This window comes from Hypanus sabinus, chromosome 2 (assembly GCF_030144855.1).
Source record: "Hypanus sabinus isolate sHypSab1 chromosome 2, sHypSab1.hap1, whole genome shotgun sequence".
In the NCBI taxonomy this organism is placed as follows: domain Eukaryota; kingdom Metazoa; phylum Chordata; class Chondrichthyes; order Myliobatiformes; family Dasyatidae; genus Hypanus; species Hypanus sabinus.
The window spans coordinates 181,976,854-182,002,069 of record NC_082707.1 but is presented as its reverse complement, the minus strand read 5'-3'; positions in this window follow the sequence as shown (position 1 = coordinate 182,002,069).

Sequence of the window (25,216 nt, the reverse complement as noted above, 5' to 3'; positions counted from 1 at the left end):
TCATGTGACAAGATCAAGCCATTGGCAGTCATGTGACATCACTTAGCGGACTGGAAGTCTACATGTGACATGACCTGCTTTTGTCCATTATCTAGAGTGGAAGTGTAGATAGATATCCAAATGCCCATGGTGCTAGGGCTGTGTGGTCCCAGGCATTAGTGAGTAACTGTTTTAATATCATCACATGGACAATAGATCTACATCTGCAGTGAGAAGCTGTATTTTGTGTGCCATCCAGATAGATCACTTCACAACATAAGTACATTGAGATAGCTTAAAGATTAAAGCAATAACTGAATTCAGAATAAAGTGTTACAGTTACAGAGAAAGTGCAGAGCAGCTAGTCAATATAGTGCAAGGTCATAATGAGGTAGATTTTGAGGTCAAGAGCCCATAAGAACCGAGTTAAGGAGGAATTTCTTTATCCAGAGGGTGGTGAATCTGTGGAATTCATTGCCTCAGATGGCTGTGGAGGCCAATTCATTAGGTAAAGTTAAAGTGGAGGTTGATAGGTTCTTGATTAGTAAGGGCATCAGAGATTACAGGTAAAAGGCAGGAGAATGGGTTGAGAGAGTTAATGGATCAGCCATGATCAAATGGCAGAACAGACTCAATGGGCCAAATGGCCTAATTCTGCTCCTATGTCTCATGGTCTTAACATACTAGGGAACCATATAAGAATAATCTTACAACAGTGGGTTAGAAGCTGTCCTTGAGCTTGGTAATATGTTTTCAGATTTGTATCATTTGACAAATGGGGTTAGAAAAAAGAACATCTGGTGTCGGTGGGTCTCCATGGAAGAGAGGCTGGTTTCTGTGACGTGCCGAGCTGTGTCCACAACTGCGATTTCTCGTGGCCACACGCAGAGCAGTTGCCATACCAAGCTGTCATGAGTCCAGGCAGGTGATGCAGTTTTGGTTCTCTCAAGGAAGGAGGAGATGGAAGCTTTCGAGAGGGTTCAGAGGAGATTTACTAGGATGCTGCCTGGATGAGAGGGCATGTCTTATGAGGATAGTTTTGAGTGAGCTAAAGCTTTTCTCTTTGGAGCAAAGAAGGATGAGAGGTGACGACAGATGTGCATAAGATGATCAGAGGTATAGATTGAGTTGACAGTCTGTCCTTTATTCTCAGGGCAGCAATGGCTAATACAAGGGGTGCATAATTTTGAGGTGATTAGAGGAAAGTGTAGGATGATGTCAGAGGTAGGATTTTTGATACAGAGAGTGGTGGGTGCTTGGAACACCCTGCCTGGGGTAGTGGCAGAGGCAGATATATTAGGGGCACTTAAGTGCCTCTTATATAGGCAAATGGATAAAAGAAAAATGGCGAACTGCATAGGAGGGAAAGGTTAGATTGATCTTGGAGTAGGTTAAAAGGTTGGCAGAACATCATGGGCCAAAGGGCCTGTATTGTGTTCTTCATGCATCTGTGGGAACACGATGAGGTAGGAGCCAGCCCTGGCCCACTGCACCTGTGCCAATGAAATCAAGAGAGATTCTGCAGAGCAACAAACACAAAATGCTGGAGAAACTCAGCAGGTCAGGCAGCATCTATGGGGAGGAATAAACATCGATGTTTTGGGCTGAAACCTGATGAAAAATCTTGGCCCAAAGCATCAACAGTTCATTTCCCTTCATAGAAGCTGCCAGACCTGCTGAGTTCCTCTAGCATTATGTTTGTTGCTGTCATGTACTCAGGTCATCAACGCTCTCAGACCTTCCTTTATCCCAAGCTATCGGCTCTACTATAGGAAAATTGCATGAAATGTTGGAGAAAATTGGGCTACATGGATCCTGCCCTGAAAGACCAAACATCCCATCGAGAGGTCATCGAAATATTACCACTGCATTTCTCTTTCCACACACACTGCCAGACTCCCCAAGCTTTCTCTATTTCTTTCAGATTTCAGCATCTGCAGTTTACATGTTTTTCACGTTCATAAAGTGTGGCAGGTGAAGTGTAAACTCAGCCTTGCTATTTGGTCTGTCTCGTCACACCTGGTGCAGGGACTTGGCAACTAGGGCATCTATGGAGTCACTGAACATTATACGTCCCCTCTCCCTCCACACCTATTCAAATAAAAGCTGGTTATCCTTCACCAGGATAACCAATACAGCCAGGTGTTGTACTTATAAGAAGGTCCTGGACTGATACAACAGTTTCTACACACAAGAACTGAGAGAGTAGTGGACACAGCCTGGTCCATCTCAGACACAGTCCTCCCCACCACAGACATCATCTATAAGAGGTTCTGCCCCAAGAAGGTGACATCAATTATCAAGGATCCCCACCATCCGGGCCATCCCATCTCATATGGCAAGAAATACAGAAATCTGAGGTTCCCCACCACCAGATTCTGAAACAGCTACTTTCCCACAACCATCGTGTTCTTGGACTGCCCTGCACAACCCTAGTCCTACCTCAGCAATTGAGCACTATGGACCATGCACTGCCATGGACTTGGCTTCAGCTGTGTCTTTTCTATGCATTAATGTTTTATTGCACAACCTTTTCTCATTGTCTTGTACTATGTATAATTTATGTTCTGTGTTTTGTTTGTACCTACGTGTCTATGATGATGCTGCAAGCATTACAGAAACATAGAAACACGTAACACTATAAGCATAGTATCCCCTATATAAAACTACTCCACAATCAATCGAATCCTTCCCTCTTATATAGCCCATAACCTCTATTTTTATATCCTGTAACTGTAGCTTACCATATTTGTGTTCATGACAATAAATTTGACCTCACTTAACTTGAGAATGACCCATAGTTCAGTTGTAATCTGTGGCTGGCATTCTCAATGGAAGAACTGAGTCCATTAAACACCTTCAATAATAATTGTAGGATGCAGCTACATTGAATGGATATCCTTGGTAGACAGAAGTATCGCACAGAGCAGCACCATAAGCTGTTGTGGACAGCCCTGACTACATTGTTGTACAGATATACACAAAAATAATAACCAAAAGGTTAAGGATTGTGCCGACAATGCCCAGGATGGCTAGAATAATCTCCTCCCTCCTCTCCCTCTTCTGGTCCAACGAGATATCTTCATCGGCTGCAGTGATGACCATCTTCAATGCAGATTTTTCCAAAGACAAGTGTGGGGTCAAGCTGGAGAGAGGAAAGCCACAGAACATAAGAAGATAGAACATTGCAGCACAGGACAGACCCTTCAGTCCATGATGTTGTTATGATCTATATTGATCTATTCTAAGATCAATCTAACCATTGCCTCCCACATAGCCCCCCCCCAATTTTCATTCATCCATATAACAGTTGCTTAAATGCCCCTAACGTATCTGCCTCTACTACCACCTTTGGCAGTGCATTTCACACATCCACCATTCTCTGTGTAAAAAATCTTAACTCTGGCATCTCCACTATACTTTCCTCCAATTATTCTAAAATTATGCCCTCTTGTATTAGATATTTCTGTCATGGAGGAAAAGGTGTTGGCTATCCACTCTATCTATGCCTCTTATTTTGTGCATCTCTGTCAAGTTGCCTCTCACCCTCTTTCACTCAAGAGAGAAATCCCCTTGCTCACTCAACCTGTCCTCATGCTCTCTAGACCAGGCAGCACCCTGTGTGAATCTCCTCTGCAGCCTCTGTAAAGCTGCCACATCCTTTCTATAGGGTACTTCTGAGGATTTTTGGAACATGGAAGAAAGAAAGATTAGCCTCATTTGTCATATGTACATTGAAACATATAGTGAGATGCGTTGTTTGCATCAATGACCAACACATTCCAAAGATGTGCTGGAGAAGTTCCAGTGCCAACATAGCATGCCACAACTTACTAACTTTAACCCATGCATTTTTGGAATGTGGAGCACCTGAAGAAAAGCCACACAATCATAGGGAGAACATACAAACTCCTCATAGACAGTGGTGGGAATTGAACCCCATTCTTCCAATCACTGGTACTGTAAAGCATTACACTAACCACTAATAGCAAAGATAAGTGAACAGAAGGACTGGAGGGGGTTGAGGAAAATTAATTTGTCACACCTTGTATTGTAATCTTGAATGCATTCCTTACAAGGGAACGATGAGCAGATTCAACAGGGACCTTCAAAAAGGAAATAAAAGTAGAAAAAATGAAGAGCAACACACACACAAAAATCTGGAGGAACTCAGCAGGCCAGCCAGCATCTATGGAAAAGATCACAGTCAATGTTTCAGGCTGTGACTCTTCATCAGGACTGGAAAGAAAGAGGAGAAGTCAGAATAAGAGGGTGGCGGGAAGCAAGGAAGAAGTACAAGGTGGTAGGCAATAGGTGAAAATGGGAGAGGGGGAAGGGATTAAATAAAGAGCTGGGATGTTGATTGGTGAAAGAGATAAAGGGCTGGTGAAGGGGGAATCTGATAGGAGAGGACAGAAGGCCATGGAAGAAAGGGAAGGAGGAGGAGCACAGGAGGGAGGTGATGGGCAGGTAAGGAAATAAGGTAGGAGAGGGAAACAAGAATTGGGAAGGGGGGGACAATTAACAGAAGTTCAAGAAATCAGTATTCATGGCATCAGGTTGGAGGCTACCCAGACGGAATATAAGGAGTTGCACCTCCAACCTGAGTGTGGCCTCATTGCAACATAGAAAGCCTTCAACTAATATCTCGGAATGGGTGGCTACGGGGAGTTCCCGCTTTTTCTGGTGGGTGGAACACAGACGCTCAGTGAAGCGGTCTCCCAATCTATGTCGGGTCTCACCGATATAAAGAAGGCCACAACGGGAGCACTGGACACAGTAGATGACCCCAACAGACTCATACTTGAAGTGTCACCTCACCTAGAAGGACTGTTTGGGGCCCCAAATGGTAGTGAGGGAGGAGGTGTAGGGTCAGGTGTCGCACTTGTTCTGCTTGCAAGGATAAGTACCAGGGGAGAAATCAGTGGGGAGGAATGAGTGGACAAGGGAGTTGTATAGGGAGCAATCCCTGCAGAAAGTGTAAAGTGAGGGGGAAGGAAAGAAGTGCTTGGTGGTGGGATGTCGTTGGAGATGGCGGAAGTACAGAGAATTATGTGCTGGACATGGAGGCTAGTGCAGTGGTAGGTGAGGATAAGAGGAACCCTATCCCTGGTGTGGTGGCAACAGGGCAGACATGCACGAAATGGAAAAGATGCAGTTGAGGGCAGCATTGATAGTGGAGGAAGGGAAGCCCCTTTCTTTGAAGAATTAGGCCATCTCAGTAGTTCTGGAATGAAAAGCTTCATCCTGAGAACAGATGTGGTGGAGACGGAGGAACTGAGTGAAGGGGATGGCATTTTTACAACTAGCAGAGTGGGAAGAGGTATAGTCCAGGTAGCTGTGAGAATCAATGGGTTTATAAAAGATATCAAAGATAGAGATAGAGAGATTGAGAAAGGGGAGGGAGGTGTTAGAAATGGACTAAGTAAATTTGAGGGAAAGGGGAGGGAGGTGTTAGAAATGGACTAAGTAAATTTGAGGGAAAGGGGAGGGAGGTGTTAGAAATGGACTAAGTAAATTTGAGGGCAGGGTGGAAGTAGGAGGCAATGTCATATACAACTTCAACATAACATTCCAACACCTGTGCTCAGTACCTTGATTTATGAAGGCCAGTTGAACCTTCTCCACCTTTTCTGCTTCTGAAAACTAACTTGTTTTTTTTAAACTAGCTCTATTGAAGCATCTTCAACCTCAAATGTTAAATTTTTCTCCCCTCCCCTCCCCCAGATGCTGGCCTGCTGAGTGTTACCAGTATTTTTTGTTTTTGCTTTGGGTTTCCAGTGTCTACAGCTTTCTTTACGTTTATCGGCATATCTTTCCACTTTACTCGCTCACCCCACACTGGGTAATCTTTCTTCACAGGAGTTTAACTAAGCCAAGTAACGTCATAAGAAAGTCGTTGCATTTTTGGTCATGTTGAGGTGTCTTCCACATGAGCGTCATCAAAAAAGAGCATGTTGTCAAGAACTTGGGGCAAAATGGTAGATTTTACGGAATAAGAGCAGAGTTTGCTGAAAATACGTAGCAAGTCTAACAGTATTTATGGAGAAAGGAACACAGCCAATGCTTCAAGTTGATAACATTTCACCAGAACAAAGGAACATAGAGGTTGTGAAATGCAGGGCTGAGGGAGAGAGAGGAAAAATAGTAATACAGAGAGAGTGTTATAGAAGGGGTTAAGGGAAATGTTCTTCTTGGTGGTGAGAAGAAAGAAAGAGGAGCACCCAAGTTCCAGGGAAAAGGTAGGAACAACTGTGCAGAAACTTTAAGATAATTTCTTTTTCTTGAGGCATTGTAAGTGTTGTTACTTGGATGTACTTGTGTTACTTTTGAATAATATAATAAAAAGATTTGAAAAAAAAAGAATTACAGAGACACAAGAGACTGCAGATGCTGGAACCTGGAGCAATATACAAACTGCTGGAGGAACTCAGTGGGCCAGGCAGCATTCAGAGGGAAATGGTCAGTCAATATTTCAGGTCAAGACTAATCTCATCTACTGGATCTACCTGTCACCTTGTCTACCCTATCCTTGCCTCTGTCAGGAAATGTAGAGAAGGCTTGGTCCAAATGCAGAACAGTGGAGACTATTTAGTGGTGGACGATCACTTTAATAATAAACTGCTGAATAACAAGCCATGAGGGGAGCCACAAAATAAGAGGGAATGGGTACTTAACATGACAAGGCAACTGAAGGCTAAAAGCAACTGGTTGAGGCAGAGTGGTTCGATGGGTGAATGAGGATGGGTTAAAATAGGCAGCAGGTGATAAATTGGAAACAAGTGGCAGGTGATTCCTGTTCGCTGGATGGAGACTGGGAGGTGCCTGCCTGTGCAGTCCTGACAGCCTCTCAATGTATAGCACCTCTCAAGTCTCCCCTCAGCCTCTGATACTTAAGAGAAAACAACACAAATTTTCCAACCTTTCCTCGTACCTCATACCCTCTAATCCAAGCAGTATCCTGATGAAACTCTCCTGTACCCTTTCCAAAGTCTCCACAGCTTTCTTGTAATGGGGCAACAAGAATTGCACACAGTTCTCCAAGTGTGGCCTAACCAAAGTTTTATACAGCTACACTTGTTCCTTCTTTCTCAAACTTCCCCTTTAACTCATCAATCGGAGGACTTTGTTTGCACTTCATTCCATGGCAACCCTGAGTCAATCTCATAATCACCACTGCCTCTGTCCAATCCATCCTTTCCTTCTGCAACTCAGAACCAATTTTCTCTCTCGTCGTGGATGATATGATCAAAAAAACAGACCAGTCCCTCTTCCTCAGAGAGCAGCAGAATCACATGTCCCCGAAGGCCCTAGCCAATTTTTACCAACACATCATTGAAAGCATGCTGTCTAGATTTACCATGGCTTGGTACAGGTACTTCACTACCCGGAACTGTAAGAAACTGCAGAGAGTTGTAGACACAGTCAGCACATCACAGAAACAAGTTTTCCCTTCACAGATTATGTCTACACTTTGTACTGCCTTGGGAAAGGAGTCAACATAATTAAGGACTCCTTCCACTCTAGTCATTCTCTCTTCTCCCCTTCCCATGGAGCAGAAGATACAGAAACCAGAAAGTATGAGCCACAAGGCTCAGGGACAGTTTCTATCCTGTTGTTTTAAGACTCTCAAAATGGACCTTTCACACGAATGAACTCTTGATTGTTGATCTCTCAATCTACCTCTTCTTGGCCCTTTCAGATTCAGATTGATCACATGTACATTGAAACATACAGTGAAATACATCATTTGTGTCAATGACCAACAAACAAGATGCACTGCTGGCAGCCCACAAGTACAGTCATAGCTTTTGCACTTCATTTGTCTACCTGCAACACCCTTTCACTGTATTTATAACACTGTATGCTGCATTCTGTTTTCTTTGGTACAAGCCCGACATACTTACCTGTGGCATGACCTGTCTGGATGGCATACAAACAAAAGCTCTTCTCTGTATCTTCGTACGTGTGACTGTAATAAACCACTACTTTCCCAGATCTGGTGAAGGGTCTGGACACAGTTTCCTTCTCCACAGACATTGCCAGACCTACTGAGTGTTTCCAGCATTTTCTGCTTTTAACTTTTATTCGGGTGGATAAACCGTCTGATTTGAAACACTGTTGTATAGTAGATTTTGGTGAGGCTGCAACTGGGCTATTATGTACAGTTTTAGTCACCTTTTTGCAGGGTGACATGGTAGCATAGTAGTTAGCGTAATACTTTACAGCGCCAGCGATCACTGATCAGGATGCAATTCTCATTGCCTTCTGTAAGGCGTTTGTTTGTTCTCCCCATAACCTAGCAGGTTTCCTCCAAGTGCCTAGGTTTCTTTCCCATTTCAAAGACATTTATGTTAGGGTTAGTAAGTTATGGGCATGCTTTGTTGGCATGGCGACACTTGCAGGATGCCACAGCACAATCCTCATTGATTTGATCTGATACAAAATGGTGTATTACACTGTATTTTTGATGTATATGTGACAAATAAAGCTAATCTTTAAAGATGGTCCTTCAACAGGACCCCAACCTTGTCGTAGAGTTTGGAGGCTTACATTCCTCAATGACCCGGAGAGCTATGTTGGCTGGAGTCGGGAGTCTATGCTTTGGTTCTTGGTAGGATCACCCTTGCCAGACCAAGAGTGGTCCACAGGTCCTCCAGGTTCGTGGGTTGAGCTCAGGGCTAAGTAGCCTAATTGGTAAAACAAAATTATTACGGAAAAAGTAATTAAGATTCCTTCTACTCTGAGTGCGACAGTATTCCTGAGTCTCCACTTGAGACTTGCATTACTGACAGTAGTGAAAACCGAGAAGAAGCTACAGACATAACGAACAAAGCCCTGAACACCACCAGAGATGGGGGACCTTCATTGCTGCCCTGAAAATCAGCAGTGAAATGGACAATATGCAAGTTAAACATGTTATTAAATTAGAAATTAGACAAAATCGGATGCACGTTAGGTCTGGCAGGGTTTGCAGACCATTACTTCCTACAAGGTGAAACTTAACAGCATGAATGGCTGTGATGTTTCACTCCCAGATGAGCTCAAAGCCTTTTATGCACACTTTAAAAGGGAGAATTAAACTATGCCTGTGCAGATCCCTGCAGCGTCTGCTGACCCTGTGATCTGTGTCTTGAAGGCCGACGTCAGAACACCTTTTAAGAGGGTGAACCCTTGCAAGGCAACAGACCTTGATGGAGTACTTGGTAGGGCCCTGAAAACCTGTTGGAGTATTCAAGGACATCTTTAGTCTCTCACTGCTGCAGTTGGATGGTTCCCACCTGTTTCAAAATAGCTACAATCATACCAATGCCCTAGAAGAGCAGGGCGAGCTGTCTCAAAGACTATCACCCAGTTGTGCTCACATCTACTGTGGCAGAGTGCTTTTAGAGATTGGTCACGGCTAGAATCAATTCCTCCTATGCAAGGACCTGGACCCACTGCAATTCACCTATCGCTCTACAGAGGATGCAATCTCACTGTCTCTCCTCTCGGTCTTGGATTACCTGAACAATAGCATTACCTACGTCAGGCTGCTGTTTATTGACTATAGCTCAGCGTTAAACAGGATCATACCCTCAGTTATAATCAATGTGTCAACACCTGGGCCTCCGTATCTTCCTCTACAACTGGATCCTTGACTTCCTCACTGGGAGACTGCAGTCTGTTTCATTCAGAAATAACATCTCCTCCTCATTGACTATCAACACTGGTGCACCTTAAGGATGCCTGCACTACCCTTTCTACACCCATGACTGTGTGACTTGACACAGCTCAAATGCATCTACAAATTTGCCAGCAACGCATCTCCTTTTAAGCAGACTTTTAGATGGTGATGAGGAGGCGTACAGGGGTGAGATAAATCAGTTGGTTGAGTGGTGTCTCAACAACAACCTTGCACTCAGTGTCAATAAGATCAAGTAACTGATAGTGAACTCCAGCTAGGGAAAATCAAGGGAACACACACTAGTCCTCATTGAGGGATCAACAGTGGAAAGGGTGAGCAGTTTCAAGTTCCTGGATATCAATATTTCTGAGGATCTATCCTGGGCCCAACATATCGATGCAATTACAAAGAAGGCTCCACAGCAGCTACAGTTCCTTAGGAGCTTGTGGAGACTTGGTTTGTCACCAAAGCCTCTCACAAACTTCTACAGATTTTCCATGGAGAGCATTCTGGTGTGGAGATGCCACTGCACAGGATCAGAAAAAGCTGCAGTAAGCAAACTGACAAACAAGAGAAAATCAGCAGATGCTGGAAATCCAAACAACTCACACAAAGTGCTGGGGGAATTCAGCAGGCCTGGCAGCATCTATGGAAAAGAGTACGGCTGATGGTTCAGGCCAAGACCCTTCAGCAGGACTTCATCCTGATGAAAGGTCTCAGCCGGTCCCACCGATTGTTTACTCTTTTCCATAGAAAGTAAACTTAGCCAGCTGCATCATGGGCAATAGCATCAAGGACAGCTTCAAAAGGCGATGACTCAAAAAGCTGGCATCGATCATTCAGGACCCCACCCAGGATATGCCTTCTTCTCATTGCTACCATCAAGGAGGAGGTACAGGAGCCTGAAGACACACTCTCAACATTTCAGTAACAGCTTGGTCCCCTCTGCCGTCAGATTTCTGAACACATACTTTCTCAATACTGTATATTTTTCTTTTATTTTTCCTCTCTTTTTGCACTACTTATTTAATTTAAATTGTATATACATTATTTCTTATTGTAATACAGTATTTCTTATAGTTTTTATATTTTATTTATTGCATTGTACTGCTAATGCAAAACAACAAACTTCACGACAGATGCCAGTGATATTAAACCTGATTCCGATTCTGGTCTTGATTCTGAAAAGTAGGGAAAAGATTTGCCAGGATGTTGCCCGAACTTGGGAGCTTGAGTTACAGGGGCAGGTTGCCAAGACGGTCTTTATTTCCCAGACTGTAGGAGATTGAGAGGTGACCTGATGCAGATACATAAGATCATGGGGGGCATAGACAAGTTTAAAGCACATGGTCTTCTTCCCAGGGAGGGGATGCTGATAACGAAAGCCACAGGTTTAAGATCAGAGATGAGAGATTTAAATGCGACAGCTTCTGCACACAAAATGTGGTGTGTATTGGAATGTGTTGCCAGAAATGGTGGCTGAGGTGGGCATGTTAGCAATGTTTAAACGCCATCTTGATAAGTACATCGGAAAGTTTAGAGAAACGGTCAGCAGGGGCGAGTTGGGCCGAAGGGCCTTTTCCGTGCTGTATCACTCTCTGACTAATATATTCCGTCAAGGTAAGGGTTAAAATGTGCAATACACAACACTCCTTGTTATTCAACAAAGGGTTACTTACGTTAAGTGTGTGGAGTTTATTTAGCCGGCTCCGTGTACCTCACGGTAGAACTTTGGCTCATTAAACAGGGACTGCGAAGAATTCCTCTTACCGGGTCAGTTTCTAATCGCGGTGTCTCACTACACCGTACGGGACACAGGGAAGAACTTGAACGCAGTCACTCTCTCAGCGCACCCCCAACTCCATCGTAAGTGGCACACTTCCCAATTCAGAACGTCCCAACCAGCCATGGAGAGAGCGAGGAGAATGCCCCTCTCGCCGTAGCTGCCAGTCGGCGTCTTCCGGCTGAGCTCCCCGCGAAGGAGCTGGATTGATTAAATATTGAAACCCAGTCCTCTCTCACCAGACGCCCTGCTAATTTTGGAAAAAAACGATTATGTGGATGGCCAAAGCAGAAAACGTGTTTGCTTAATTCTCACGGGTAACCGGGCACATCTCATCTGCTGACCGCACCTTAATCAGATCTGCCGAGACACTTGCACAGTCAACCGTATTGTTTACGAGGGAGCGAGTTACTCCGGGGCTCCGGGGCTTCGGGTCACGTGGCTCTGGACCCAGTCAGTCTTAAAATGACTCAAGAAACAGATATTCGGCCCATCGCTCCCGTGTTAGCTCCTCGAGGAGAGGAGTGGCGGGCCTCATTGGATAGAGAAACAATCCCATCGATGCCACTTCCTCTGCTTATTCCCCTGCACCCTTCTGGCCAACCTGCCTTCCTTCTCCAATAACAGCCATGTGACCATTACCCTACTAACCCACGCATCTCTGGAACGTGGGAGGAAACCCGATGATGGGTGCTGCATTAGTGCGACGCTATTACAGCTCATGTCCGAGTTTGCAATTCAATTCTGGTGCCATTCTGTAAGGAATCTTTGTATGTCCTCCCTGTGGAATGTCTGGGTTTATCCGGTTTCCTCCCATAGTCCAAAGACGTACCGGGTAGGTTAACTGGTACGACCCGTGTTTAGGTTGTAGTTAATCAGGTTTGTTCGCAGTTGCTGGGGTGGTGTGGCTTGAAGGGTCAGAAAGACCCAATACACACTGTATCACTCAGTAAAATAAGAAACCCATGCAGCTGTGGAGAGAACATACAAGTTCTTTATCATCAACTGTAGGGATCGAACCTGGCTCACTTGAATTGTAATACTGTGACACTAGCCACTATGCTACCGTGAAGGGTCGTTCACTAGTTGTACAGGAGATCTGTTTGTCCATACCAGGGAAGGTACAACCTTCACTCGTGAACGATGAGGTTAGGTTGTAAACAGACAAACAAAGGAGAGATAGTGGATGTTTATTTGGATTTTCAGAAGGACTTTGACAAGGTGTCACACATGAGGTTGCTAAACTAGAGAAGAGCCCATGGAATTACAGGAAAGGGACTAGCATGGTTAGAAGATTGGCCTACTGGCAGGAGGCAAAACATGGGAATAAAGGGGCCAATTCTGGTTGGCAGCCGGTGACTAGTGGTGTTCAAGATTCAAGACTGTTTAATGTAATTTCCTCTACACAAGGAGAACAAAATAGTTGTTACTTCAGATCTGACGTAGGACAAATCCACAGGGGCTGGTGTTGGGACTGCTTCTTTTCACATTATATGTCAATGATTTGGATTATGTCCCTTTAGAACAGACCTGAGAAGGAATTTCTTTAGCCAGAGAGTTGTGAATCTGTGGTGTTCGTCGCTTGGGTGGTAGTGGCACCCGAGTCATTTGGGTATATTCAGAGTGGAGCTTGGTAGGCTGTCGATTAATGAAGTCTTCAAAAATTACGGGAGAAGGTCAGAGAATGGGGCTGAGAAGGAAAATAAATCAGCCATGATCAAATGGTAGAGCAGACTCAAATGGCCTAATTCTGTTCCTATGTTTTATGGTCTTAATGATGGACAGACAGACAGACAGACATACTTTATTGATCCCGGGGAAATTGGGTTTCGTTACAGTTGCACCAACCAAGAATAGAGTAGAAATATAGCAATATAAAACCAGAAATAATTAAATAATAGTAAGTAAATTATGCCAAGTGGAAATAAGTCCAGGACCAGCCTATTGGCCCAGGCTGTCTTACACTCCAAGGGAGGAGTTGTAAAGTTTGATGGCCACAGGCAGGAATGACTTCCTATGACACTCAGTGTTACATCTCGGTGGAATGAGTCTCTGGCTGAATGTACTCCTGTGCCTAACCAGTACATTATGGAGTGGATGGGAGTCATTGTCCAAGATGGCATGCAACTTGGACAGCATCCTCTTTTCAGACACCACCGTCAGAGAGTCCAGTTCCACCCCCACAACATCACTGGCCTTGCAAATGAGTTTGTTAATTCTGTTGCTGTCTGCTACCCTCAGCCTGCTGCCCCAGCACACAACAGCAAACATGATAGCACTGGCCACCACAGACTCATAGAACATCCTCAGCATTGTCCTGCAGATGTTAAAGGACCTCAGTCTCCTCAGGAAGTAGAGACGGCTCACCCTTCTTGTAGACAGCCTCAGTGTTCTTTGACCAGTCCAGTTTATCGTCAATTCGTATCCCCAGGTACTTGTAATCCTCTATCATGTCCACACTGACCCTTAGAATGGAAACAGGGGTCACCGGTGCCTTGACCCTCCTCAGGTCCACCACCAGCTCCTTAGTCTTTTTCACATTAAGCTGCAGATGAGAACGTCCTTGGGTCTCTGAATACTTGTTGAACTTTAGATTCCTGATGTTCTCAGATGTAACAAATGAAAATCAGGCCAGAAGACGGCCATTCATCCCTTCATGGCCATGCCAGTGTTAAAGAGTGACCTAGGTTATTCCTACATGGCATACTGTGGCTGGCACTGTGTGTAGAACCATCACTTCACTGCTCTGATGCCCCAGGTTCAATCCCAGGGGCAGCTTGCTCATTCTTACAGAGTTCCACCGAGCTCAACAATTGAGATTCATTTATTCATCACATGTATATCAAAGTTCAAAGTAAATTGATTATCTAAGTACATATATGTCACCATATACAACTCCGAGATTTATTCAGTGAAATGCATCATTTGTGTTAGCAACCAAAATGAATATTCTTGATGTATCTGCCCCCAACATGACTCCCAACAGCCTGTTCCACACATCCACCATTCTCCATGTTAAATAAACTAACTCTGACATTCCCTTATACTTTGCTTCAATCACCTTAAAATTATGCCCTTCATTAGCTGTTTACACCCTGGGGAAAAAGTATCTCTCCACTTGATCTTTGTCTCTTATCATACACTTTTATCGAGTCACCTCACATCCTCCTTCAGTCCAAGAGAGAAGCCAGGCTTGCTCAACCTAGTCAGTTTTTTTCCCAGAGCAAAATATCAAATACTAGAGGACATGAGTTTAAGGTGAGAGGGAGAAAGTTTAAAGGAGATGTGTGGGACAAGTATCTTTTGTTTGTTTTTTTAGTGATAGAGGACAGAGTTGGCCCTTCAAGTCACGCTGCCCCAGCAACTCCACAACTCCAATTAACCCTAACCTAACCACTGGACAATTCACTATGACCAGTCAACCCAGCCAGCACCTCCCTGAACCATGGAGAGTGGTCAGTGCTTGGTGTGGTTGGTTGCTGCCAGATGTGGTGGAGGAAGTAGATACAATAGTAGGAATTAGAAGGCATTTAGTCAGACTTATGAACCGGCAGGAATGGAGGGATGTAGACTAGATGTGCAGTTGAATTTAGTGTCATAGTGGGCACAGACTTTATTTCTGTCTCTACTGTTCTGTGCTCCATGTAATCGCTGTCTGTGATAGAACCCCTTCAACAATAATATGCCTTGGGAGTCCAAAGAAAACCCCCTAGGTACGTAAATCTGCAAGACCAGAGAGTTCAAGACCTAGTGTTCGGGCCCTGCCTGGAGTCAATACCGAGGTCTGAAGCCTGAGTTCAATGGGAAGTCCAGGTCGATTGGAAGTAAGTCGAGGCCCTGTGGGCAGAGCCCCGAATTGGTGAATAAGTCTGCTGGGGAAGTTGAAGGCTCAGAGTCTGTGAATCCACAAGGCTGGAGGTCGGAGGCCGAAAACAGCCTGGCCTGGGGTTAGAGGACTGTGTATGTGCCTGGGTGGATGGGAGGGAGTAACAGGGCTTGTTTAGCTGTTGTTGCTCTGTTGATTGGTATGTCCTGTTTTGTTGTGTTCTGTGCTGTCCTGATTAGCATTGTGGCCATGCTGTGCTGGCACTGGAATGGGTGGCTACAGTTACGAGCTGCCCCAGCACATCATTGGGTGCTTTGGTTGTTAACGCAAACAACCCAATTCACTGTACATGTGATAAAGGAATCTGAAATGGCTACTGGGTGTACTTAATCTAGTAATTATCTACTGTTACTAAAAATCTTTGTTCCATTCTTTATTTTTACTTATTGTTATTTTATTTAGAGATACAGCACAGAACAGGTCTTTCCAGACCTTCCAGCCATGCCACCCAGCAACCCCCAATTTAACCCCAGCCTAATCACAGGACAATTTAAATGACTAATTCAAAGGTTTCAAAGTTACATTTAATGTCAGAGAAACATATACTATTGTAGATCCCGAAATGCTTTTTCTTCACCACCATCCATGAAAACAGAGGAGTGCCCCAAAGAATGAATGACAGTTAAATGTTAGAACCCCAAAGCCCCCCACCAGCTCCCCCTCTCACGCGTAAGCAACAGAAACAAAGCAACGACCCCCCCTCCCCACCAGCAAAAAAAGCATCTGCGCCCCTACCGAGCACTCGAACGTGCAGCAAAGCAATAGAGACACAGACTTGCAGTACCCTGAAGACTACTTGTTCACTTGGTAATTTGGCATACCACAGGCTCTCTCTCTCTCTCTCTCTCTCTCTCTCTCTCTCTCTCTCTCTCTCCCTAATGAGGGAAAAAGAGGTGTCTCTGTGTGAGTTGGTACATCTTTGGCCTGTGGGAGCACCCGGAGAAAACCCACACGTTCTACAGGGAGGACATACAAACTCCTTACGGAGGACGCTGGAATTGAACTCCTAACTCCGATGCTCAGAGCTGTAATAATGGTGTACTAACCGATACACTACCATGGCTCCTGTGACATCTAATTGAACATTAGGGAAGTTTGTAATCCAAACTCAAATGCAATCTGCTCTGTTGAAATTGTGTATGAATTGATTATTCGTTCCAGTAGATGCGTTAGCTTTGAAGTGTGTGTTTAGATTACAATGTGCCCATATCCTTGCTACCTGCCCCATAGGGGTCAGTTGTGACGGTGGGGAAGAAATCTCTTTGAAACTTACATATTGGTGGGGGCTTCCCAGATGGGTTGGAAGTCCCAGTGATTCCACTGGGAAATGTTTGCACTGGGCACTGACCCAGTGGGGTGAGTTGGACGGGAACAGTGGCAGAAAAATACTCTGCTTCAATAAATCGCCTATCAGGGACATGCGGTGGGGGTCAGCACAGAGCTGCAGAGAGAGGAGCTGATGGGAGGTCAGCGAGAGAGGGGCTTGGGTTCTGGTGAGAACGAGAGGGGTTGAGTGCAGAAGGAAGGGTGGGAGTGCGGGTGGGTAGGAGAGTTCAAGCTGGGATCTGGAGGAGAGAGTTCAAAATCAAAGGAGTAAAGGGAAGTTCTGGATGGGAAGGAAAGGACGGAGTTCAGAAAGGGGAGGGGGTTTTCAGGGTTGGAGAGGGATAGGGGTTTAGAGGGGGAAGGGGAGTTCTGGATGAGGAGGAAGGTGGAGTTCAAAGGGAGAGTTCAAAGTGGAGGGTGTGTCATGGTTGGAGAGGGATAGGGGAGTTCAGTGTGGAGGGAGAAATTTGGGATGGGGGTATTCAGAGTGGAAGGGAGAGTTCTGGTGAGAAGGAGCAGGTTAGATGGGGGAGTTTGAGGAGTGAGGGAAAGGTGGGAATTCAAGAGGGAGGAGGAAATTTGAGGTGAGAGAGGGGACCTCGTGGAGGAGGAATGGAGAATGAAGTGTGGATTATTGCGCAGAGAATGTGCAGAAGAGACTGACCAAGAGGTTTGCTCGACTGGAAGGATTTGGTCATGGTGAAAGATCGGATCATTTGGGTTTCAGCCCACCTCGTTCATGCTGGCCTTCCTGCCCATCTATGCCAAATCTGCTTGCCCACATTAGGACTGCAGCCTTCTGTGCCTGCCTCTTTAAGTGTCTGTCTAAATGCCTCTTATACACAGTGATTGTTTTACACACTGACAGTACCTCTGCCTTTCTTCTGGAGGAACAGTGTGCCAATTTCCTTCCTGAGTTAACTGGGCATTGGCTTCCTACTGGAGCAGCTACAGGGATAATGAGGCAGCAAACGGATCTGACCCAACAAGTGGCCAATTTGCCGAGGTATTGACTGAATGTTCCACGGATTCAGCTGCTATTTTAATGCTATTAGCGGCTGTTATCTCATTAGACTGGAGGGTCCTCTGTAAAATCCAGGCCACAGCTGAGTTACTGACTGAACAGTCTGTGGAGCTAGGAAACTGGAAGGAGAGAGGAGACGGGAAAAGCATCCCACTGATCTGAATTTCTATGATTTTTTGAAATACCCCTACTGCCTGGAGTGGTGGTAGAGGCAGATGCATTAGGGTCATTTCAGCAACTCTTAGAGAGACAGATGGAAGAAAGAAAAATGGAGGGCCATGTGGGAGTGAAGGATTAGATTGATCCTTAGTAGGTTAAAAGGTTGACACAACATTGTGGGTTGAAGGACCTGTACCTATAAGAACATTACTGCGCAGTAACTGGCCCCTCCAGTCCAACAAGCCCGCACTGTCCAATATGATCAATTAACCTCCTAATCCGTGTATTGTTGGAATATGGGACAGGACCGGAGCGTGCAAAGGAAACCCACAGTCACATGGAGAATGTGCAAACTCCTTACAGACAGTGGCAGGTACTGTAAAGCATTAAGCTAAGTGTAACGCTAATATGATATTCTATGTCCTATCTTCTGTTGAAGGACTTGAGCCACAGAATCTAGGCCACTCACCCGGTTCTCTCCCTCTGTGCTTTGACAAAAAGATTGCACCTGTCAGAGCTCAGGAGCTTGTCTGTGTTTGTCATTCTCTATATATAAACTTCGCCTTCAGGGAAGGGGATGGCTCCAGTCAGGTTTAACAAGTTGTTTTAATCACTAATAGCCCATCCTAGTCCAACCATGTAGAGGCCGCAGCCAGGAGAATTCACTAGTATCTCTTGTTCCTCAGGAGGCTAAAGAAATTTGCATGTCCCCATCGATCCTCACCAATTTTTATTGATTCACCATACAAAAGCATCCTATCTAGATACATAACAGCTTGGTATGGCAACTGCTCCGTCTATGACTGAAAGAACACAGCTCAGTACATCACGGAAACCAGTCTCCCCTCCATGTACCTCCAGGCTCAAGGACAACTCCCACCCCATTGTTATAAGATACTACAATGGATTTTGATCTCACAATCTACCTCATTATGATCTTTCACTTTATTGCCTGACTGCACTGTACTCTCTCTATATTGTAACACTTTATTCTGCATTTTGTTATTACTTTCCTTGTACTAGCTCATGCTTGATCTACAAACGGTCTGCAATACATGATTTTCACTGAACACAGGTACATGTGACTGTACAGAAAAATAACTCCTGTAATATTGTACCAGCAACTGTCTCCCCTTTCACTGTGAAAATGGGTGATATCTCTGTCCCATGTTAGTGAGAGAAGGAGGGCCTGTGGCATGTCAGACTGTCAGGTGGACAATTTTTGCTGACATGGTCTCTCTTTGGGTGCTTTGCTGTTGCTGGGTGGGTGGTGGACACTGTCACTTTTTGCTGAAGTGGGTGGGGGGAGGAGGGAGGGTAATGCTTGCTGCTACTTGCCCAAGGGAGGGGAGAGGGGGCTTCGGGATTCTAGCGTTTTTCTGTTCATTCTTTTGGGGTTCTGTTTTTTTTGTTTTTCATGGATGTATGCACTCTGGGATTATAAATGGAAGCATCTGAATAATAAATCAATTCCAATTCCTTAAAAGAGGTTTCAGGCTTATTGATCTATGTGGAGTTGGCACATTCTCTCTGACTGCACGAGTTTCTCCCCGGGTGCTCCTCTTCCCTCTGCAGCCCAAGGGGATATGTACAAGTTAGTAGGTTAATTCATTAAGTCGTGATGAAGGCTCTCTGCCCGAAACACTAACTGTTTATTTCTCTCCATAAGATGCTGCCTGACCTGCTGAGTTCCTCCAGCACTTTGTGTGTGTTGCTCAAGATTTTCAGCCTCTGCTGAACCTCTCGAGTTTACGGTAGGTAAATTGCCCCTAATGTGTGGGTGAGCGATGGAACTGGGGGGGGGGGGGGAGGAGGAGGAGCTGATGGCCATGTCAAAGCCCATGTTCATTGTCACATGCATGGGTGCAATGAAAAACTTACTTGCAGCAGTGTCACACGCTCAGAGCAGTACAGTAGCGTCACAGTTAGTGCCGTTGCTTTACAACGCTGATCAGGGTTTACTGTGTGTAGGTATTTGTCCATTCTCCCCATGATCATGTGGGTTTTCTCTGCTTGCTTCGGTTTTCTCCCATACTCCAAAGCTGTCTGGTTAAGTTTAGGGTTATGAGTTGTGGGCATTCTGTATCAGTGAGGAAAACATGACAGCACTTGCTAGCTGTCCCCAGCACAATCCTCGAACTATGTTGCTTGTTGACGCAAATGATGCATTTCACTATATGTGAATTATGTGTGACAAATAAAACTGATCTTTAGATAGGCATAATTCACTAGAAAAACACAAATTAAACATAAATTATACCAAGTTTTTATAAGAAAGATTATGAATAGAATAAAAACAGAAGTCTATTTTAGTGCAAAATGGTCAGTGATTAAAGTTGCATAGGTTGGTTCAATATCTGAATACGCGACTCAATAGACTTTTAACACCATAAATCAGCGAGTATTTTTGTTATGTCTCCCCTCTCACTGTGAAACGGGGACACCTCTTTTCCACTTATTAGGGAGAGAGAGAGCCCATGGTATGTCGAATTACCAGGTGAACGAGTAGTCTTTGGGGTATTGCAAGCCTGTGTCTTCATTGATTTTTGCTGCACGCTTGAGCGCTCGGTGGAGGGTGCTGATGCTTTTTTGCTGGTGGGGGAGGGAGGAGTCATTGCTTTGCTGCTGCTTCTGCATGGGAGGGGGAGAGTTTTAGGGTTCTGACATTTAACTGTCTTTTATTCTTTGGGGCACTCCTCTGTTTTCATGGATGTTTATGAAGAAAAAGAATTTCAGGATATATATTGTATATATATCTCTGACATTAAATGTATCTATTGATTGAATAGTTGAATGGAAGTAGCTGTATGTAAAGCTGGTGTGATGGGGCATCAGGTAGGGTGAATACACGAGGTTGCTGTATGGATTGTTGGTAATTGACAAGGTGGGCTGAAGGGCTTATTTCTGTGCTGTCTGATTCCATTACTATGAATCATATCAGATCCAGAGAGGATTGGACAGGAAAACCGTAAGATACAGGAGCAGAATTAAGTTAATGACCCATCGAGTCTGCTCCACCATTTCATCATGGCTGATCCAGCACCAATCTCCTGCATTCCCCCATATCCTTTCATGCCCTGACCAATCAAAAATCTATCAAACTCTGCCTTAAATATACCCAGTGACTTGGTCTCCGCAGCTGCCTGTGGCAATGAGTTCTACAGATTCATCACCCTCTGATGAAAGAAAGTTTTCCTCATCTCTGTTCTAAAAGGACACCCCTGTAATCTGAGGCTGTCCCCTCTGGTTTTAGACTCCCCCACCATAGGAAACATCCACATTCACTCTTTTGAGGTCTTTTAACATTCGATAGGTTTCAATGAATATATAGCTTGTGTGCCTAGGACTTCTTGCACGTTACTGTAGTAATCTTACGTATTGCACTGCTGCAAAAAAAAATCATGACAGACATATGTGAGTGATGATAAACCTGATTCTGATATAGGTCTCTATTGTGGACTGAAGGTGGGAAGGGGGAGAGGAATCACGGTTGGGAAGGAAGAGGGGAGAAAACGGGAAGTACCAGAGAGACATTCTGTAATGATTAAGAGACCAATTGTTTGGAATCAAGCCTGGTGTCTCAGGTCTGGGTGCGTATGTTCTCACCCCCTGCCCTGGCACTCCTTTGCCACCTGTCCCACACCCACCCCGTGGCACTCGACCCTCACCATTCCCAGCGTCCTTTGCTCCTGCTAGACTTACAAACTCGCTCTCCGCTCCACATTGACAAATACAGTACTGTGCAAAAGTCTTAAGCATCCTAGCTATAAACGTACCTAAGACCTTTGCACATACTGTACATGTATCGCCACATGCGTTGAGATACAGAAAAGGGGTTTTAGTTGCTTGTTGTTCTTGAACCTGGGTGTGTGGGACTTCAGGCTTCTGTACCACCTGCCTGATGGCAGCTGTGAGAAAATGGTATTGGCCAAATGGTGGGGATTCTTGACAGATGACAGATGCCATTATCTTGAGGCAGCACCTCCTGTAGATGCTGTCGGTGGTGGGGAAGGCTGTGCCCACGATGGACCAGGTTGTATCCACTGCGCACTGCAGCCCCTTACGTTCCTGGTGTTGGAAATGTTGTAACGCTGTTGTTCAAATCAACGGTGGAGACGAATCGGTGTATAGGAGGAAGATTGGAAATCTGGTTGAATAGTGCTACAACAAAAGCCTCTCTCTTAATATGAGCAAGACCAAAGAGCTGATTATTGACTACAGGGGAAGAATCCATGAGCCAGTGTACATTAGGAGAAGGAAGGTGGAGAGAAGCAGTAGCTATAAATTCCTTGGTGTCATCTCCAGAGGATCTGCCTTAGTAGCAGCACATAAATGCCATTACAAAGAAGACAATACAGTGACTCTACTTTCTTGAAGTTTGTGTAGATTCAGTATGTCATCTAAAACTTCGACAAACTTCAGTAGGTGTGCAGTGGAGAATATCCTGCCTGGTTGCATCATGACCTGTACAGAAACCCCCATGTATAGGAATGGAAAAGGCTACAGGGAATGGTGCATACAGCCCAGTCCATCACAGGCAGAACCATCCACACCTACAAGGAAAACTACCACATCTGGTCTCAGGACCCCACCATCCAGGTCACGGTCCCTTCTCACTGCTATCATCGGTCAGGAGGTCCAAGTCTTAGCTCCCACACCATCAGCTTCAGGACCAGTTATTACTCTGCAAACCATCAGGCTCCTGAACCAGCATGGATAACATCACTCACCTCAACTCTGAACTGACTCTACGGCCTACAGACTCACTTTTAATGACTCTTTATAACTCGTGTTCCTTGTATTATTTGCTCATTTAATTTTTTGCATGTTGCTTGTTTGTCAGCCTTTGTTTATGTATGAGTTTTTGTAGCTTCTCTTCTGTTGCTTTATGTTTTTCTGTAAATGCCTGCAAGGTGAATCTCAAAGTTCAAAGAGCTTATCAAAGTATGTATTCTATATAAACTGCAACCTTGAGTTTTGTCTCCTGCAAGCAGCCACAAAGCAAAGGAAAACAATAGAACCCACTAAAAAACACACAAGGATGTCAAACACCCAATGTGTGTTGGGAGTGGGGGGAGAGAGAAGAACAAATTGTGCAAACAATCAAAAATAAACAAATGCCACACAGAACATGAACCACAAAGTGAGGCCACAGCTACAAAGTTCAGTGCTGAGGTGAGTAAGCCTCAGTGAGCTGAACTGAAGTGAGGTTCATCCTTCACCTTCAGCCTCAATGCCTTGATTGTTTCCATGAATGAAACAAAGTGAGGCATTTTATGTTTAACAAAACCTGTAACACATTTTATTGAGCTCCCAAAACCTCCACCGCAAAAGCGCGCTAAAAACTTTTTGTGTAATAATGTCATCACATCAGACCAGCCTCTTAAAATGAAACCCCAACTCAGTGTTGGTTGTCCTGAATTATGTACATTTCTCCCAATTACGTTACCTCACAGTTTAATCTGGCTCATTGCTCACTGTTGAGAGGGTGGACCAGGTGGTCGTAGTATCACTGGCTCTCGTAACGCTGCATGTATACCAATTCAGCCGCAGATGACTGCAGGTCCTGCTCTGGAGCAACTCTGACCCCCAGCAGGACCCATGGGATCCAATCATGTCAACCCTCATCTGTCAGGGAAGCCCTCAGAGCAGCTCTGAAACCCCTCACGTAGGCCATTGCACTGCGGATGATACGCCATGGTGTGCTGTAGCCTAATGCTGAGGTTCTGGACCATCGCTGCCCAAAGGTCTGAAATGAATTGCGACCACGGTCAGAGAAAATATCAGATGAGGTGCCAAACCAAGCATAGTCTGAGGCATCAGTTGTAATGGCTTTAGTTGCTTTGGGGAGTGAGTGCATCAGTAGGGCTGCATTAGAAAGAGCTCATTTGGTAAATGCCCAGGTCATGTCCACTGAAGAGTAAAGCACTTGATTAGGGGTATTGCCTTTACAGGGGGAACATAATTTCAGCAGCTCATGGAATGGAGTGGAGATTCAATGTGCTTAAAAACACCACTAGTTTTTTAGTAGTGCGAGGCGGTGGGAAATCCATAATAGCGGCTACCTTTGGGAGGGGCTTCGCACCTTCTGCGGAAATACGATGGCCAAGAAAGTCAATGGTTGCCAACCCAAACCGGCCGGCATTTAGCAGGGTTAATAATCAACCTGTTTTGGCTTAGGCACTGAAAGTATGCGGAGATGAGATACATGTTTGGATTTAGACACACTAGCGACAAGTATGTCATCCGGGTAGGCAAAAAGAAAATCTAAGTCTTTTAATACAGAGCCCATCAGCCACTGGAGGGTCCATGCTGCATTTTTAAGTCCAAATGGCATGCACAGACACTCAAAAAGGCCAAACAGGGTTATCACAGCCATTTGGGAATGTCCTCCAAGCACACAGGCACCTGATGGTAGCTACAACTAGATCGACTTTGGAAAAAATAAACTTTCTGGCTAAACATACCAAAAAGTCTTGAATGTGTGGAACATGGTAACAACTGGGGGTGCTGGCCTCATTAAGGCATTGGTAATCACCACATGGGTGGCAACCACCATTGGACTTGGGGACCATGTGGAGGGGTGAAGCCCAGGGGCATTCCGACCAGTCTACAATGCCAAGTCTGTCTATGTTGACCAACTCAGCCTTCGCGCTTTCCAGCTTTTCTGGGTCCAGTCTACACGCACGGGCACAGACTGGACAGCCAGTTATGGAAATGTGGCGCTCAATCCCATGTTTTGTGACTGTATTGGAGAATGTGGGCTTGGTGAGGTTTGGGAATTCACCCAGCAGTTGAGTAAACTCACATGCGGAGGTGCACACACTTGATAGAGTTATTGTGGGGAGCTTGCTGAGCGAACAGGGTAAAGACCCAAAGCCCTTGACACCCACAAGCTGGCAGTTCTTAAGACCGTGGGTGCACAGGAAATCTGCATCAAGCAGAGATCTAGCCACTTTAGCCGGGACAAAGTCCCATATATAACATCCCCCACTGAAGCAGAGCATCACCTGTTGTGTCCCATAAGCCTAGATCTTGCTGCCATTGGCGGCCTCTGGCTAGGTTTCTCATCAATAGGCGATGCTGACAGCACACTTATCACACAGGAAGTGTCGCCCTGAAGGGGTGCCCATAAATCACCCTGGCAGCTGGAACCCACGGTGCTCACAGACCTTTGGCTGGTGCACTTACATTGTTGAAGCTGCAAGGTGGTCGGCACTGCCTAGCATTCCTAGCAAAGCGAGTATTGTAAAAGCACAGGCCCAGCATTATCTGTTTCACAGCTGCAGGCATCCTTGTGTTGGGGGCCTTGCTGACGGGCTTACTGAGATGGAGAACGATAATGCATCGCTACATAGCTGAGTGGATTTCCATTTGAGCTAGCTCCCTATA